The sequence below is a fragment of the Myxine glutinosa genome, chromosome 6 (genome assembly GCF_964187855.1).
Source record: "Myxine glutinosa chromosome 6, kmMyxGlut1.1, whole genome shotgun sequence".
In the NCBI taxonomy this organism is placed as follows: Eukaryota; Metazoa; Chordata; class Myxini; order Myxiniformes; family Myxinidae; genus Myxine; species Myxine glutinosa.
In genome coordinates, this window is record NC_136266.1 from 34,828,944 (window position 1) to 34,837,594 (window position 8,651).

Here is an 8,651-nt window from a genome sequence, read left to right on the forward strand (position 1 = left end):
GCAGTTTAACCATAAGAGGGTTGCTGGCAGATCTTGTGCGACCTGCAGGAATATTTGGGGGACAGAGCCCAGAGAGAGCTGGGGGTGCAAGGCCGGAGAGGAGTCGGTCGAAGACAGAAAGACCACCAACCTGCCTGCGTTGAGTAAGGGAAAGGCCCTCGGAGTTAGCTTCATCGCGGGAGATTCCAATGATTCTGAAAGCTTTGGTTTCAACAGCGTGAAGCCGAGCTACGTGAGAGGCAGGAGCACCGGCCCAGAGGGGAGAACAGTATTCCATTGAGCTGCGGATGAAAGCCTTGTATGTGGTGAGGAGCTAAGGTGTGCCAAGGAAGGACTTCGCACGACGGAGGATGCCCAGTCGGCGACTGGTTTTGGAGGCCAGATTTTAAATGTGGTTTTCCCAGGAAAGATCATGGCAGATAGTGAGACCCAAAAGCTTGAGCGACAGAACTTCTTGGAGAGGATTGTTGAGAAATTAGATGGGAGGGTTGTCCAGTCGGTCTCTTCGGAGAGACATTGTAAGAGTGTGAGATTTGTCAGGATTGAAAGACATGTTCCTCTTGTTTGATCAGTCTGTGATTTTGTCACAGACTTTGTCTTGAAGTCACTTTGTCTTGTCGCAGACTTTGTCTTTGATTTTGTTAAAAGACATGTTTAGATTCATCATCGCAACTTGTGATGCGACGCGAATAGTGCACAGAAAAGGTCGGCAAAACCGATTTTGGGAGAATTTTTTTCGAATTATCTAAGGGTCTTAAGTTTTTTTAGGGTCATAAAGGGGTCTAAAGTGTTTAAACAATCAATGATCTTAAAAGGGCCAAATGGGGTCTAAAGGTGTCTCAGGACAAAAGAGCAAAAGAGGTCAAAAGTGACCAAATGGTCTTAAATTGGCCAAAGTGTCTTAAAAAATCAATAGGTCTGAAAAGTGTGTGATAAGTGATAACATATCGATAATATCGTAAGAAATGAAATATATCTCCCCTGCGATTGAATATTTATGTAATAGTGACCAGAAAACATTTGAAAATCTAAAAAAATAATGGTTGTCAAGGTTAACTGTGGATCCACCCACGATGTATCTCGCTGACGGAACCTCTTAATTAAACGAGATATTCGAAATCTATTTTGTTGTTAGATAATTGTAACACATTCTCTAAACAACTATGTAGGTTTTACGGATCAGCATCGCTTGTTTTAAACTCTAGGATGTATATTTTGAGTGTATATTTGGAGGTGTATATTTACTAAAGTTAGCTAAGAGGTAACCTTTATTTTCTTTAAACTATTTTCACATTTGAGAGTGATGTTGTTAGATGAGCAGTAAAATTACCTTTAAAACGATGTATGGGTTGTGTTGTACTATTTTCAGTTTTTGAATAATTAGTGCATTTGGGAGGTCACGTGACTACTTATTTGTGCAACTTACTTATGAGTGAATCGTAAAAGTTGTTTCTCACATATGATAACATATTTGATGATCGGAGCTCACCATCAAACGAATTATATCGATATCCACAAGGCACCTATGACATCGTGTTGAAATACAATAAAAATTAGGATTTTTATCAAGATTTGTTTTTGTGGATCGACCCTCAGAGATCATGGCGACAGGTGGCGGTTCGGATGGTTTTAAGTTATGAATTGTGAGAAAATAACTGTTTTAAAACCCCTATTTAGGTGCAGGGTGGTAAAATATTTTATCCTATAAAGTTTCGTGCCGATTAACATTGGGAACTTGGAGGAGTGGGTTCACAAATGAACAAACAAATGGACACTTCGCTTTTATATATTACAGGTTCCTGAGTTAGTTATTTCCTTATTAAACGTTCAGATTGGGTTTCTGTGTCGTGTTTGCAGTTCGGTGTAGTGGGTTTCACTGGTCAATATGGGTTGTGTGAGATTAGCTAGGGATTTTCTCTCTTTCTAGATTTAACTCAAAAACAAAGCGCCTACCCCATCGAGCCACCATGGAGGTAGAACAGCTCATTTGCATATTCGCGCCAAAACGTGGTTCAAAATTCCCGCGCCAATTCTCAATGATCACACACCACTATAGGCAACCGCATGGACCAGGACTCCCAACAATTCAGCAAATAAACTCCCAACCACCTCTGCACCACCATAGCACAACTGCCTTCGTCCACAAGAAGAGGAAATTGAGATGTTGAAACCGAGCCGAGGAAGCAAGAAGAGGAAGCCCTGCTGAGAAACCCACTTCACACTTTTATTAACCACCACGCTCAACTACCGCCATTGATCCCAACTGTTTACGACCATGCTGCAGATTCAATACCTCCACCACACAACAACTGCAAACGCCCATGACCCTGCCTTTATCTTCAAAACTGTCAACAACAGCCGCGATGGCGGTGCTGGGCACACCTTGTACCACCATATTCAATCCCCGCTAACAGGAAGCACAAATGTGTGCTAATTTCCCGTAACTTCCTACAGATAGCCACGGCCATCAACTTGCCTGCCATACCATTTGGTTCATAACTCACGCTTACACCACAAACGCGCAACAAAATATGTCCGCCCCATGTTAAGTGCAATCTTACCCGTTGCATGTCTTTTGTCCATCCCTGCTGTAATACAATATACCCATTGCATTGAATGATCACATACTCTAATTATATACATATATATATATATATATCATAGGCGTAGTTTGACATCTGTATTTGGGGGGGAAAGGGGTTAATATTAACAATGGGTAGCTAGGTCTGACTTCCAAAATTACGATTTGTTAGTCAAAGTAGTGTGGTTACAGTGTACGTGAAATCACAAATACAGTTTACGTTCATTATTGTTACTCACGTTGAAATACGGGATGTTTTATCGTAATCGTAAACTACGGAAAATATAAAGGTGGGGGCATTGCCCCCCTTGCCCCCCAAAACTCCACCAATTATATATATATATATATATATATATATATATATATATATATATATATATATATATATATATATATGTGTAATTATAATTTTATATTAATATCATTTTGTATGGCAGTCAAACAAAATTTAAAATTATTCCAAATAGGACACTTACTGCTTTTAAAGACATCATAAAGGACACATAAAACAGACATGGATAACTAATGTAACGTGTTAAATAAGATGGTGTAATAGTTACTGCATCAACAGTGGTAAAAACGGCGGTAAACTTCGGAAATAATTAATTTATACCACTTTTACAATCTTTATTTTATTTAAATATAATTATATATTGAACACTGAAGAACACAAATCGCCTTCTTTGCCAATTTCAAATTCCGTCCATTTGGAAGTACTTAGACATGTTAAATCGGGTGGTGTGTAAGGGTGATGTATAAGGCTGTTTCAATTGTGCTAAAACTTTTTTTAACAAACTTTTTTTGTCATTTTTTTGCTTTTGCCTTTTCAAAGGGATAATCTTGAGGATTTGGGATACTTTTATACGTCATTTAAATTGTTAAACCATTTTTGTACATTTTTATGGTGATAAAATGCAGATAAGTTTGGACCAGGAGAGTTTGGTACAACTCTGTACTACTCCGTCGTGAACGTGTTCGAGCATCAACACTCACGAGGCCACTTCCTGTCCAGCCTGGCAGTGAGAAAGAGTAGGGTGGCCCAGTCCGCGATTCAAGGTCTTTTCTAAGTCAGCACCGTACACACTTGTTTGATATTCTTCAAGAGCTCATTATTTGATATTTTATCATACTTCCCCCCCAAACACAATGCCAATATGAAAGTGTAAATCCACTGCAGAACTAAAGACAAAGTTCGCGTTCGTTTTAATTAAATAGTCTGTTTGAATTCACCTCCCGAAATCATCTCTATTTTGGAGCAGACGCTTCAAGATTTTGCATAATGTCAACAGAATTTTGCACGCACTAAATTAATTTCTCGACTTCAATGCAATCAAGTTAGACTAATGGCAAACATTTACAAAATGGTAATAAGACTAGTTATCTTGTATGGAGAGTTGGACCTGAGCCTTGAAAAAGAAAGGAGAGATTGCTGCAGAGGACAAGGATATAGACACTGAGAAAGATGATGAGGATTTATCTGAAGGAGAGGAAGAGGAATGAGGACACCAGGAGGTGGGAAGAGTATATAGCAAAATGGCATGAGAGACACATCTATGTTGGTTGGGAAGGATGTTCAGGAGAGGGAAGGGATGGTCATCAGGAAGCTTGTTCTTATATGGATGCAATTGGCAGGAAGAGAAAGAAAGATCAAAATTGAAGTGGTAGGGAGGGACGTGAGAGAAGTAGGGGTGCAGAGATTGTTGGCTTAGGATAGAAGCTTGTGGAGAGAAAAAAGTTTGTGCAGCCAAACCCACAAGGTGCTGATGGGTTTGGTTGTGGATAACTCCACTGTGAGTGGTCCCGAGCGACCACAAGCTACGAAGCAAACCAGTGAGGAGAAAGCGAGCAAGCAGACCCACAACCCTGGTATATACAGTCGTGGCCAAAAATATTGGCACCCTTGCACTTTTTTCAAATAATGCACCATTTCTTCAAGAAAATTGTTGAAATTAAAATATATTTTGGTGTTCACATATGTATTTCTTTGGTTCGCAGTGGAACAAAACCAAAAAAAGATGAAAAAAATTACCAAAACATGGCTTATTCCACACAGAAATCCTAAAATGGCCTGGACAATATTATTGGCACCTTTTAGAAGTTGTTAGAAATAATTAGATTTCAAGCAGGTGATTCTCCTTTAACCTTAGATGCAGGGCTGGGGGCCTGGAAGGCCCACAAGGTTGGTTTTTTTTGCGATAACTATGTTGTAAAAAAATTTTTGGCATGATCCTCATATTCACTGCCCATAATTTAGTTACACATAATTCAGTGACATAAATTAATTAAAATTTCATTCAGGTTCGTGGGAAAATCTTAATTCTTCACTCATAACACTAATGCAGGCCTGGGGCCTCAGAGGCCCCGCATAAATGTTGTTGTAAGACTATGTTAAATCATTATTTTCTTGATATGAGCCTAATTGTATGCTCCTATAACTTGGTTACAAATCATTCCATGGCATAACTAGAGGTTCCAGGGAACCTGAACTAAACTGGTCTATATCAATATGGTTAGAATATGCATAAGAGAACCACAAACTATATAGTTTATATGTGCTAAAAATATGTGACAAAAATTGATTTTCAATATGGCCGCCCTGCCACACCCATTTTTGGGCGTGCAATGCCCAAATGCAATCCCAAACTAGTTTATGTCTTAAAGATGCTGCATAACAAGTTTCATCAAATTTTATCAATATTTGTGACTTTTAGAGCATAGACGTCAAATTGTTTAAAGATGACAGACAGACAGATAGACAGACAGACAGACACACACGCAGACGGACGACGGACACTGGGTGTCGACAAAAACTCAGCTGGACATAGTCCAGTTGAGTTAAAAATAAAAATATTTAATTCAAGTTAGTAGTAAAACCTTCATTCATAACACATTACCAATTAACCATTACCAATTACACATTACACATATTATACACAACACATTACACACAATCAAAATGAGTACCGGTAAATAAAATGTAAAATGAAAATATAACTCCCAGGCCACAGGCCTGCATTGGTGGAGGATTTTTTAATCCTGCATCAAAGGGGTTTGGAAATGAACTCACCTATGGTGAGTTGCAAGTGCCTGCAATGTAAAAATCACTCATTCAACCAGTTTGAATAGAGAAAAGGAGTCATTCTGCTGTTTTGTGTCTGTGTGTACCGCAATGAGCATGGAGAAAATAAAGAAAACCACAGAAATGTCTGAGGAGGTCAGACACAAGATTGTAGCCAAGCATGCACAATCTCAAGGCTACAAGTCCATCTCCAGAGACCTTGATGTTCCTGTGTCCACCATACGCAATGTTATCAAGATGTTTAAGGCCCATGGCACTGTAGCCAACATCCCTGGACGTGGCCACAAGAGAAACCTTGATAGAAGATTGCAGCGGAGGATTGTTCGAATGGTGGAGAAAGCACCTCGATCAACTGCCAAACAGATTCAAGCTGACATTCAGACACAAGATATGACAGTTTCAACTAATACCATCTGTTACCAACTCAATGAAAGGGGGGGTTCTATGGTAGGAGACCCAGGAGGACCCCACTCCTGAGAGAGAGAGACATAAGAAAGCCCGACTGGAATTTGCCAAAACACACCTGCACAAGCCAAAATCCTTCTGGGAGAATGTCCTGTGGACAGATGAGACCAAATTAGAGATTTTTGGTAAAGCACATCATCTCTATGTTTACAGAAAACAAAATGAAGCCTTCAAAGAAAAGAACACCTTCCCTACAGTCAAGCAGGCAGGAGGTGCAGTGATGTTTTGGCGTTGCTGTTGAAGTGGTTGAACACCTTCCCTACAGCTGCCTCTAGCACTGTGTGCCTTGAATGTCTGCATGGAATCATGAAATCAGGAGATTACCAAGGCATTTTGGAGCGCAATGTTCAACCCAGTTTCAGAAAGCTGGATCTTCATCAAAGGTCATGTGTCTTGCAGCAGGACAATGACTCCAAAAACACTTCAAAAAGCACCCAGGAATGGTTCAAGATAAAACGCTGGACTGTTCTGAAGTGGCCAGTAATGAGTCCAGATCTAAATGCCATTGAAAACCTGTGTGGAGATCTGAAAACAGCAGTTGGGAGAAGGCACCCTACACATCTGGGGAAACCGGAGCATTTTGCACAATAAGAGTGGGCCAAACTGCCAGTAGAGAGTTGTAGGAAGCTCATTCATGGCTACAGGAAGCGCTTGACTGCAGTTATTTTGTCCAAAGGCAGTACTACCAAATATTAAGTCGAGGGTGTCAATAATTTTGTCAATGCCATTTCTTTTTATTTTCTGATTTAAAAGGATATATCAATCTCTGAATCATAAAAAAAGGTTCTGTAATATTAACAGTGAAATAAAGAATTGTGGAGACCAAATACTTTCGTCAATCTCAACTTATTTTTGGAGAAAATTGTGAATTATTTGAAAAAAGTGCAATGGTGCCAATATTTTTGGCCATGACTGTACCGTTTTGGCATGATTGGCTTGAGTGTTATCCATGACCTCTGTCAAGCAGTCGAGGCTCTGCAGCCTCTTGGGGAAAGCAAAATGGCTGGCTGTAACAAAAATATGCCAAACAATGACAATTTGTCACAGAAAATGACTAAAGAGACACAGACCCCTTGTATGCTGAGGCCTAAGTCTGTTTGGCCCCACCGAGCAGCCAGAATGTGTGCTGAAAAGGATAATGACTGCACCTTTTCTACAATGATGGAGGAGATACCTGCCTCATGATAAAACAGAGCTCAACACCAAAGCTAAAAAGGTGTCGTCTATTCTACAACCAACAACCACTAGGTTCCAGATGAATCGGAGAAGATTAAATGAGCTGGAGCTTCGAGGAGAAGGGAATTGTCCTCCACTGCAAAGCGTATTCCGTGCATGAAACGTGGGGGACTAACGGTAGAGGAGAACGATTAATGGACCAGTTGAAACGAACAAAGCTGGCAGCCAAAGCCGAACCAAGTTTGACAATTTGCTTCATGAATAATGATGCTTTACCAAAAAAGGAGGTGAAGATTTTGCGTGCTGGGAGAATTTCCTCCCACCCTTCTGAAACTTGCAAATGGATATAACAACAAGATAACGTTGAAATAAGGGACGAAACGTGACAAATAATAATATAGGACACCTCCTGTTGTCTATACTATAAGATAGATGTTTTCTATCTGTCTGTTTCTGTATGTCGCCATTTTTTCTCAGATGACAAAATGGATCTTCGTGAAACTTTCAGAGGTTCATTAGTGAGTGCCAGGAGGGCTTTAGGCCAAAAATGTTTTTTTTTAATTTTGAAAAAAAAAGTTGTATTTTAAAAAAATCTCTCTTATAGTGCCTAATCCATTGTAGCTATGTAAAATGTAATATTAAATGATCCCTGATCCCATACCTTAATCTTAGTGGATGTAGGGAAGTGTTTTAAGACCCCACAAAAACAGAAAATAAGAAAGAGCAATCAGAGATTGCAGACTCTCGCCAGGATTTTTAGTGGTTTTTAAGGCTTTTGTGTTAAAACAAATATGGCGGCCGAATCACGTGACCGATGACATCATTATCATTTTTTTCTCCACCAATTTATCCTGAGTTAAAAATTTCCTCAACAAATTTCATCTTTATCGGATGAAGTTTTGTACTTGTCGAATTATGACATCATATGAGGCACCGATGACATCATCATTAACATTTGTTATTCCCCATGTAGAGTTCGTTACAATGAACCATATCTCAATTTTTTCGATGCAGCACTTTCAGGAATATAGAGGTGCAATTATTTCGGTTATTCCAATATGGCGTCCGTAGCACGTGACCTAAGACGTCATAATTATCATTAAAAAATTATACAGGAGGAGGTGCACCTACGGTGAAAATTTCCCGTCAATCGGACCAACGGTTGGAGAGTAAATCATATTTATTCTGTGCGGACAAACAGACAGACAAACAAACAGACAGACAAACGGACTCAAATGCAATGCCCTCTCCTCTGGCGAGGGTAAAAACAAAATTTGATTTCTTCAAAATGCCAACAACATGAGAACAGCGCCGGGCAACACAGGGTACCCCCACCAGTGTGTTTTAGAA